We start from the raw sequence: 9028 nt of genomic DNA on the forward strand, positions 1-9028 counted from the left end.
GCCGGAGCGAGCCCCGCGCGCCGCCCGAAAAGTTTGTGCAAAGTTTGCCCGGGCCGGCGGCCTCCTTTGTCGCTCCGGCTCCGCGCTCAGGAATGCGCAGGCTGGAGGGAGCCAGGCAGGGAGCGAGGGGGGCCCTCTCCCGGCCGCACCGAGCGCGTCCTGCCCCCAGGTCCCTCCCCCCGCCGCCCCCCAGGGGGGAAAGCCGAGGAGGGGGGCCCCGGCTCGGGGGATCCCCCCCGCTGGCCCTTGGGGCAGGACAAAGGGAGCGCGGAGGAGGAAAGCGGATCTTGTGCCCACTCCACTTCGGTTCCCGTCCCCGCTCCGCGCTCGGGATTCGAATCCGGATTCCGCGGGCTGGCCCCGGCCGGGCGCGCTCTGGCAGCGAGCGGGGCCGAATCCGAGAAGGGCTCGGGCCGCCCTAGGGCAGGGGCCGCCGCCGTCAGGGCTGAGCGACCTGGCGGGGGAAGCGGATCCGTCGCTGGCCCGTGTAAACAGAGCAACACGCGGAGTGCAGCTCCTGGCCCAGAGGAGGCCGCGTTCTGGGAATTGAAACCCCCTGCCCCCCGGTGGAAGTTTCCTAGCTTAGCTGCAAGTTTCCCCGCACTTAAAAGCTGCTGGCTCACAGACTCAGACGAGTGTCCTAGCACAGTCTCAGCCTTGCTGAGTTTCTAATGTGATCACATAATTATAAAGTACCTCGATTGGAATATAAATATTGCCCCTACATTTCAGCAGTTTGTTCAATGAGGTTTTGATGGACTTTTTTTTTAAACCAAGGCATTTCTCCTTAGTTACTTCCTAGCAAAGGGTGAGAATTTGGCTCCCTCACACAGCCCCAGCTCAGAATTGAGGTGATTTGCTTTTAAAGAGAGTTTCAGTGAAGGATCAAAAGGAAGAGGCGCTTCTGCCTTGTCTATTTAGAGTAGGAAGCCAGGTCTACACTCCAGACTTACCCCGGTGTAACTAGGATGTGAAAAAGCCACACCTGAGTGATGCAGTCATACCGACCTAATTCCCGTTGGAGACAGACTACGCCGATGGGAGACAGGCCTCTGGGCTGGATGGATCCTGGGGGTACCTCTAGCCGACGTTCTTTTTTTCGAAAGGAGATATGCAAATTTGACGCTAATTTTCATATCTTCTCCTGCTCGCTTTTTTGAAAGCGTTTTTTCCGAAAGTGAAAGCAGCTTAGACGGAGGGTTTTCGAAAGAACCCTTCTTCCTTAAAAAATGAGATGTACAGGGTTCTTTCAACCTCCCCCCCATCGAAACTGCTTTCACTTTTGAAAAAAAAATGCTTTTGAAAAAGCGATCGGAAGACGACATGCAAATTAGCGCCGAATTTGCATATCTCCTTTCGAAAAAAGAACGTTGGCTAGATGTACCGGGTCTGGCCCAGCAGGGCCTGCCTTATAGTGCATTCTCTTGCGGAGCTGGATTAACTGAGGCGGCAGGAGACACTGCTGTCAGCATCAGAGCGTCTTCATTTCAGCGATGCCGGTGCGCCAATGCAGCTAGGCCTGCGGGACATTGGAAGTGTAGATCTGCCCTCTGTGATGCTAGCAGACCAGCTGCCGGCTCCTGCCAAGCCCCCCCGGGGTGGGGAACCGTTTCTGGGTCAGGGGTTGCCCACAAGTGAGAAGCAACCCTCCGGCCATCTCCCTGACGCAGCCCCCGAGTGAGAAGCAGAAAGATACTCCCCACCTTCCCCTTGCACAGCAGAGCCGAGTGGGGTCCGGGCTAGCAGATTTTGTGGGAAAAGCCTCCGGAAAGCATTTTACTGTGCTAGCCACAGGGAGGGGAAGTGGCTGTGCATGAAACCGCTTCCTCCCCCACCAAGCAGAGCCTGTGGGTTGGTTCTGGCTCCGGTTTGCCTGACTCCAGCCTGTGTACCACGGGGGCAGTTGGGCTGGGCTGTGGGGCTGGAGTGCCAGCGTGGGCTCCCCCATGCCGGGGGAGGGGGGGTGCCCTGAGCCTCAGAGGCCAGATCCAGGCAAGCCAGGGGCCACATTGGCCCCTGGGCCTTAGGTTTCCCACCTCGGTTTAAACAGTTAATCGATAAGCATGAGCTGATTGGTTATGGTAAAAAGCTGGCTCCCATCCCCAATCCTGGGGAGCTGGCTGCCACCCCGTACCTCTGGTTCTGTATCAGAGGCAGCAGCACGGGGCACCCGCTGGCTCCCTTGCAGGCAGGAGCTAGTGCATGCCGGGAGCCGGCTTAAAAGCTAACTTCTGGTGCGCACCAGCTCCTAGGGAGCCAGCTGCAGTCTCAAGCTTATCCTGCTGAGTCCACAGTGCAGCCGGCTCCGCAGGAGTGGTGCTGGGAGCCGGCTCCCGGCGCCCACCAGCTACCGGCCCTGCTCCCCGGGAGCCGGCTGCACTGTGGGATCTGCCGCGTTTAACTGCTACAATTTTTAGCAGTTATAGGGTGACCTAATTAACTGGTTTTTAACATCCCCACTTTCCGTGTGCTTGCTTTATGCCCATGGCACTTTTGTAACACCAGTAGAAAAAACCCAACCTCGGGTGGACAGAAACCAGCAGAACCCGGCAACTCTGCGCATGGACAGCAGTAAACAAATGTCTCATGGGCCACGCATAGAACCCCAATGGACGGCAGATTGGCCCCCCAATGTTTAAAGGGGTTTGCAGTGCAACCTCTGTAACTCACCCCCCAGGAACGAAGCATTAACTCACCTAAGACGCCGGCATCCTACAAAAGGTCTTAGCTCCTGCCCTCCAAGGCGGCCCACTGAAACCAAATGAACCATTGTGAATCATCAGCAAAGATTTGGTTAATTGCACCCCCCCCCCAGGAAGAGGGGGCTGGCGCAAGAATTCATCCCAGCGGCTTGAATGGAATAAAAATTGCCAAGCAAAAACCCAGGCTCTGTCTACAGTGGCTATCAGTACCGCTACGCCGCTCTAGGCCGATGGGAGAGAATTCTCCCGCTGACATAATGAACCCCCCTCCCCCAGCAGATGGCATTGGCCGAAGTTCTCCCACCGATGTAGGGCTGGGCACACGGTTTTTTTACACCCCTGAGCGACATAAGCTTTTGCTGACATAAGTGGTCATGTAGCCACAGCCTGGGTCTCTGGGCCTGCCAGAGAGCACCAGCTGTTTGGCCCGATTAGCCTTGGTGAACATACAGAGCATGCATACTTTGTGTGTGTGTGTGTGTTAGCCTTGGTGAACATACAGAGCATGCATACTTTGTGTGTGTGTGTGTGTTAGCCTTGGTGAACATACAGAGCATGCATACTTTGTGTGTGTGTGTGTTAGCCTTGGTGAACGTACAGAGCATGCATACTTTGTGTGTGTGTGTGTGTGTGTTAGCCTTGGTGAACGTAGAGCATGCATACTTTGTGTGTGTGTGTGTGTGTGTGTGTGTTAGCCTTGGTGAACGTACAGAGCATGCATACTTTGTGTGTGTGTGTGTTAGCCATGGTGAACATACAGAGCATGCATACTTTGTGTGTGTGTGTGTGTTAGCCTTGGTGAACGTACAGAGCATGCATACTTTGTGTGTGTGTGTGTTAGCCTTGGTGAACGTACAGAGCATGCATACTTTGTGTGTGTGTGTGTTAGCCATGGTGAACATAGAGCATGCATACTTTGTGTGTGTGTGTGTGTGTGTTAGCCATGGTGAACATATAGAGCATGCATGCTTTGTGTGTGTGTGTGGTAGCCTTGGTGAACGTACAGAGCATGCATACTTTGTGTGTGTGTGTGTGTGTGTGTGTGTGTTAGCCATGGTGAACATACAGAGCATGCATACTTTGTGTGTGCATGTGTTAGGCTTGGTGAACGTACAGAGCATGCATACTTTGTGTGTGTGTGTGTGTGTGTGTGAGCGCGCACGCGCGTGCGCTTGGCAATAACTCTCATCTCCTTGTTCATAATAGTTTTCTACTGGATTGGCCACAGGGGTAGGAACTACAGTGCAACTTGGGACCCGGAATACTGTTGGGTTTTTTGGTGTAAGGGACCATCTCTCGCAAAGGCAAGCTTACCAGGGCAGTGGGAGAGATCGCAGCTCCCAAGGGCACTGGACTCCACGTTAAGGCTGATGTTGCGTCTGAAGATTTCACTCCGGCTGCCTGGTGAAATCGGGATATTGAACTCATACCCCATTTGGGGTGTTTGCCTTGCTACTTAACAGGCTGCCCTTCAGTCGCCCCGGCCAGCTGGGCAACCTCTTTGGGCCTGGAACAGGGCCTGGCTGCGTGTTCAGACAGCACCGTGCGTAACCGAGCTCTCCAGGCACGATTCATACCAAGAGCAGCTCTACCTCCTTAAAGCGGGTTAGTAAAGAACAGCAGCTGGGCAGGGTGTGTGATGGCGACGGAGGGCGTGGGAGTTTTATTTTTTCCCCCATGTGGTGCTTGCTTTAGAAACTTCCAGGCGGGCTTGCCGTATTTTTTGCCAGAGGTCACTTTGGAGAACCAGCTAAGGGGAGCAGGGGCGCTCGATTCCTTTCATTGAGAGGCTGGCGGGGATACAGAGTTCTTGCTGCCTGCCTGTTCCGTGACTGAGTTACGCAGACAGTAACCAGAGAGACCCGGGCAGCCCTCAGGGGTGTGCATCTCTGCCGTCTTCCACGTCGAGCCAGGGCCATCCACACTGCACCTCTGAACTCCCTCATCAAGCCTCTTCTCCAGCCTATGTAGGCTGAGGCTACATCTACACTACAAGGTTTTTGCACAAAAACCCACAGGCTACATCTAGACTGGCATGATTTTCCGCAACTCTTCTCCAGCCGATGTAGGCTGAGGCTACATCTACACTACAAGGTTTTTGCACAAAAACCCACAGGTTACGTCTAGACTGGCATGATTTTCCGCAAATGCTTTTAACAGAAAATTTCTCCGTTAAAAGCATTTGCGGAAAAGAGCATCTAGATTGGCACGGACGCTTTTGCGCAAAAGCACTTTTTGTGGAAAAGCGTCCATGCCAATCTAGACACGGTTTTGTGCAAGAAAGCCCCAATCGCCATTTTCACCGTCGGGGCTTTTTTGCGCAAAACAGTTTTTAGCTGTCTACACTGGCCCTCTTGAGCAAAAGCATTTGCACAAGAGGGCTTTTTCCCAAGCGGGAGCAGCATAGTATTTGCAGAAGAACACTGACAATCGTACATTAGATCGTCAGTGTTCTTGTGCAAATTCAAGCGGCCAGTGTAGTCAGCTGGCAAGTTTTTCCGCAAAAGCAGCTGCTTTTGCAGAAAAACTTGCCAGTCTAGATGCAGCTACAGTGAGTCCACACCTCAAGCGCGTTTTTGCACAAGAAAATCTACAGTCAATCGACAGAAGAGAGGGCTTTTTGCGGTGTAGGTAGACCTCCTTCTACGAGGCAGAACTCCTTTTTGGGCTACAGCTCTTGCACAAAAAGGCCTGCGTGGACGCTCTCCACAGGGGTTTCTTGCGCAAAAAGAGCCTATCTGACAAAGCACAGCTGCTCTGACGGCCATTCTGTGAATGGCCATCAGAGCTTTCTTGCGCAAGAGCGTCCATGCACTTTGAGATGTGGACGCGCTTTTGCACAAGAACTCTTCTGCAAAAGACTTCTTGTGGAAAAACCCTGCGGTGTAGACATGGCCTGGAGGAAGTCACACTCCTGTCCTGCAGGCTGGAGGAACAAAAACTCGGATGCGGGAAGACAGAGGCTATGTCTACACTGCAGGTATCTGTCAGCAGAAAGTATGCTAATGAAGCGCTCATTAGCATTTGTCACGCTGTCATTTGCATATTTTCTGCTGATGCTTTTTGAGCAAGAGGTTTTTATGCAACAACAAGGGGGCCATTTTATGCAAAAAACCCCTTTTGTGCATGATCCCTTATGCCTCAAAAAAGGAGGCGTACAGGATCTTGCGCAAAAGGAGGTTTTTTTTGCGCAAACAGACCCGCCTACACGGCTTGTTTTTGCGCAACAAGCATCGCCAGAGACTATGCAAATGACAGCACGACATGCTAATGAGCACATCATTAGCATACTCTCTGCGGAGAAATACCTGCAGTGTAGACATAACCAGACTCAGTTGCTCCTCTGAGGGACACAAGAAAACCCATGGAAGGAAGTTTTCCTACTAAAAGGAGATTGCCTTAGTGCTAGTGGCTAGAGCACACCCCCTCAGGCTCCAGTACTTGATCAGCCCTTGATTTCGGACAATCAGTGGCTACTATAAATAGAGGGTGTATAGCAGAAGGAAAACTCCTGGTAAAACTTAATCTCAGGGGTGAACATGAATACAGTTTTGTTACACAATGAGGCCATGTCCACACTAGGAAACTATTTCAAAATAACTAACATCGATGTAATAACTCCCAAAATAAAATCGAAATCGCGTCCACACTATGGGGAAGCCTTGAAACGAGTCCAGGGCAGGCTCCGTTAATGTGGACACTCTACCTCGCCCTAGAGCCCCAGGAAGCACTGGGGAGTAATTAGTTCAGATGACTCTGGGGAATCGTTATTTCGAAGTAGCCGCTATTCGGAAATAACTATGTCTACACTTGCACCCTCTTTCGAGAGAGGGATGCAAATGAAGCCATTCAAAATTGCAAATGAAGCTGGGATTTAAATATCCCGTGCTTCATTTGCATATTCACGTTATGGCGCTATTTCGAAATAGCACTATTTCGAAATAATAGACGCTCTTAAGACATGGTTATTTCAAGAGAAAACCCTTCTCTCGAAATAACCCTTATTCCTCATACAATGAGGCTTGCCAGTTATTTCGAGAGAAGGGTTTTCTCTCGAAATAACTGTGTCTTAACAGCGTCTGCTATTTTGAAATCGCGCCATAACGTGAGTATGCAAATAAGCATGGGATAGTTAAATCCTGGCTTCATTTGCAATTTCGAATGTCTTCATTTGCATCCCTCTCTGGAAAGAGGGTGCAAGTGTAGACATGCCCTCAAAACAGGAGTGCAGATTTCAAAATAAGCGGCCTGTTATTTTGAAATATCAGGCTTGGTCGTGTGGATGCTCCACTTATTAATTGGCTCTAGGGGGGTTATTTCGAAATAAAGCCCTAGTGTAGACCAGGGCTTAGAGTCTTGAATCCAGCGCCTGGTCCTGCTCCCGCTTAAGTCACAAGCCAAACTCCCATGGACTTGCGGGGAGCCGGGGGCATGGTTTTAAAGGCAGGCTTTTCCATTCAGCAGCCCAGCTCTCCCCCAAGCACGGGAAGCTGAACTCGGAAATGCCGGCTGCTGTATTTCCTCTGAGTGCTGCTCCTCGGGTGGGGCACGACCCCGCTGTGAGGAGGGGGAGGGGGACACGCACCTGGCACAAAGCCCACCCCCCAAGGGGACAGGAATCCCTGCAGCAAAGGACTGTGGGAATCTGGTGGATCGAGGGACCATTTGTCAGGGACTGTGTGTCTTCGGTCCCGCCCCCCTCCTCACCCAGAACAGAGCCCTGTGTAGGGGCGTGCAAGGTGACTCAGCCGGCCCTCACCTCACACACACACACGGAGGTGGCTTTGCGCTCCCCGAGTCCTTTGCACAGAGCCAGTCTAGCATGCTGGGCTGCCGCAGGGCCGGACCCTGCCCCTTTACGCCTGGTTCAGTCTCCCTCGCCCCGGCGTTGCTCCAGATTGACACCCGTGCAGACCGATGGAGCTGAAACATGGCCGAGGAGCTGGAGGGAGAGGAGAGGCAGCACACGCAGGGGACCACACACTGAGCTCCATGCTGGCAGCTTCAGCCAGGCCCGCGCCCTCCCTGCCTTTCCCAGCATGCTGAATGGAGCCGGCGGGGGGAAAACCCCACCCACAGTCACAGGCTGAAAAGCTGCCGCCAGGCTGGCGAGGTCAGAACCCGAGAAGGTACCAAGAGACCCGGGGCCAGCTCCAGCCGCTGGAATCACAAGGGGGTGGGGGCAGACGCGGCGGCGATGGAGATCGTACAGCTACTGGCCCTCCCAAGGGTGCCCTCCGCCCCCGGACTGCACCCAAACCCCTGCAGCATCTGCCCACTGGAGGCGTGTGCTGGAGAGGCCCAGCGGGCAGAGCAGCACCGGGCTGCAGTGACATGGATGAGCGACCCGAGAGCGAGGGGTCTGCTGGGCTGGGGTGCTGGTGAGCAGACGGAGCAGGACCCTAAACGGCACCACCCATGGCTGGCACAATTTGTACGGTCGGAGTGCCGAGGGCTATTCAACCAACCTGGCCGTGACGGGAACCTCGCCAGCTCAGGGGCGGCCGTTCCCTCCTTCCAGTCCTACGGACGAAGGAGCACAGCCGGGCGCATCCGGAGCCTGGAATGGGACCGTCCCGCCGATCCAGCCTGGCGCTGGCCTGGAATTTCACCCAGCCCTTCCTGCAGTGAGCCCGGTACGGTTGGGATGATCCAGGAAGGAACAGCCCTGCTCTTTCCTCCTGCTCGTACGGCCGCCCCCACCCTCCGTTCATCCATCTCCCTCGCAAATATTTCCATTTCCCAGAGCCAGCGACATCTTTTCTCCCTCCCCACCCTGGCTGGGGCCCAAAGTCAGCCGGCCAGCAGCATGCACGGGCCTGGAGCCGCACCTACCGGCAGCAGCGGAGACTTCGGCTTTGGGGGATGGAAGGGGCCAGATCTAATGCACCCACAAAGCAAGTTGCACTCCAATGCCCATCCCCCACCCTGAAGCCCTTTTGGGGCTCTGAGAGGCGGCCCGTCATGGGCAAAGTTCCCAGGGCTGGGTCAGCAAGATACCCCCCTCCTGCACCTCTGAGACCCACAACTCAGCCTCAGAGCAGGGCAGGACCTACCCTCTCGCCCCCACCGTGGCTATCAAGTTGCATTCCCATAGCACCTATAAGCCCCATCACCAACGGGTCCCTTTGCGCTTGGTGCTGTACCAACAGAACAAGATGCACGAGGAAGGGAGAGATTCCCCCATCTGGACAGCCTCAGGTTAGAAGCCAACTCCTCTCCCCCCCGGATTGTTCCATCAGGCCAGGGGGTTCAGGCAGCATCTACACCTGGCCTGTACACATGGGGCAACACATACGAGACGAGGGTCACACCATGCGGGTATT

Source organism: Pelodiscus sinensis, chromosome 1, assembly GCF_049634645.1.
Source record: "Pelodiscus sinensis isolate JC-2024 chromosome 1, ASM4963464v1, whole genome shotgun sequence".
NCBI classification, from domain to species: Eukaryota; Metazoa; Chordata; order Testudines; family Trionychidae; genus Pelodiscus; species Pelodiscus sinensis.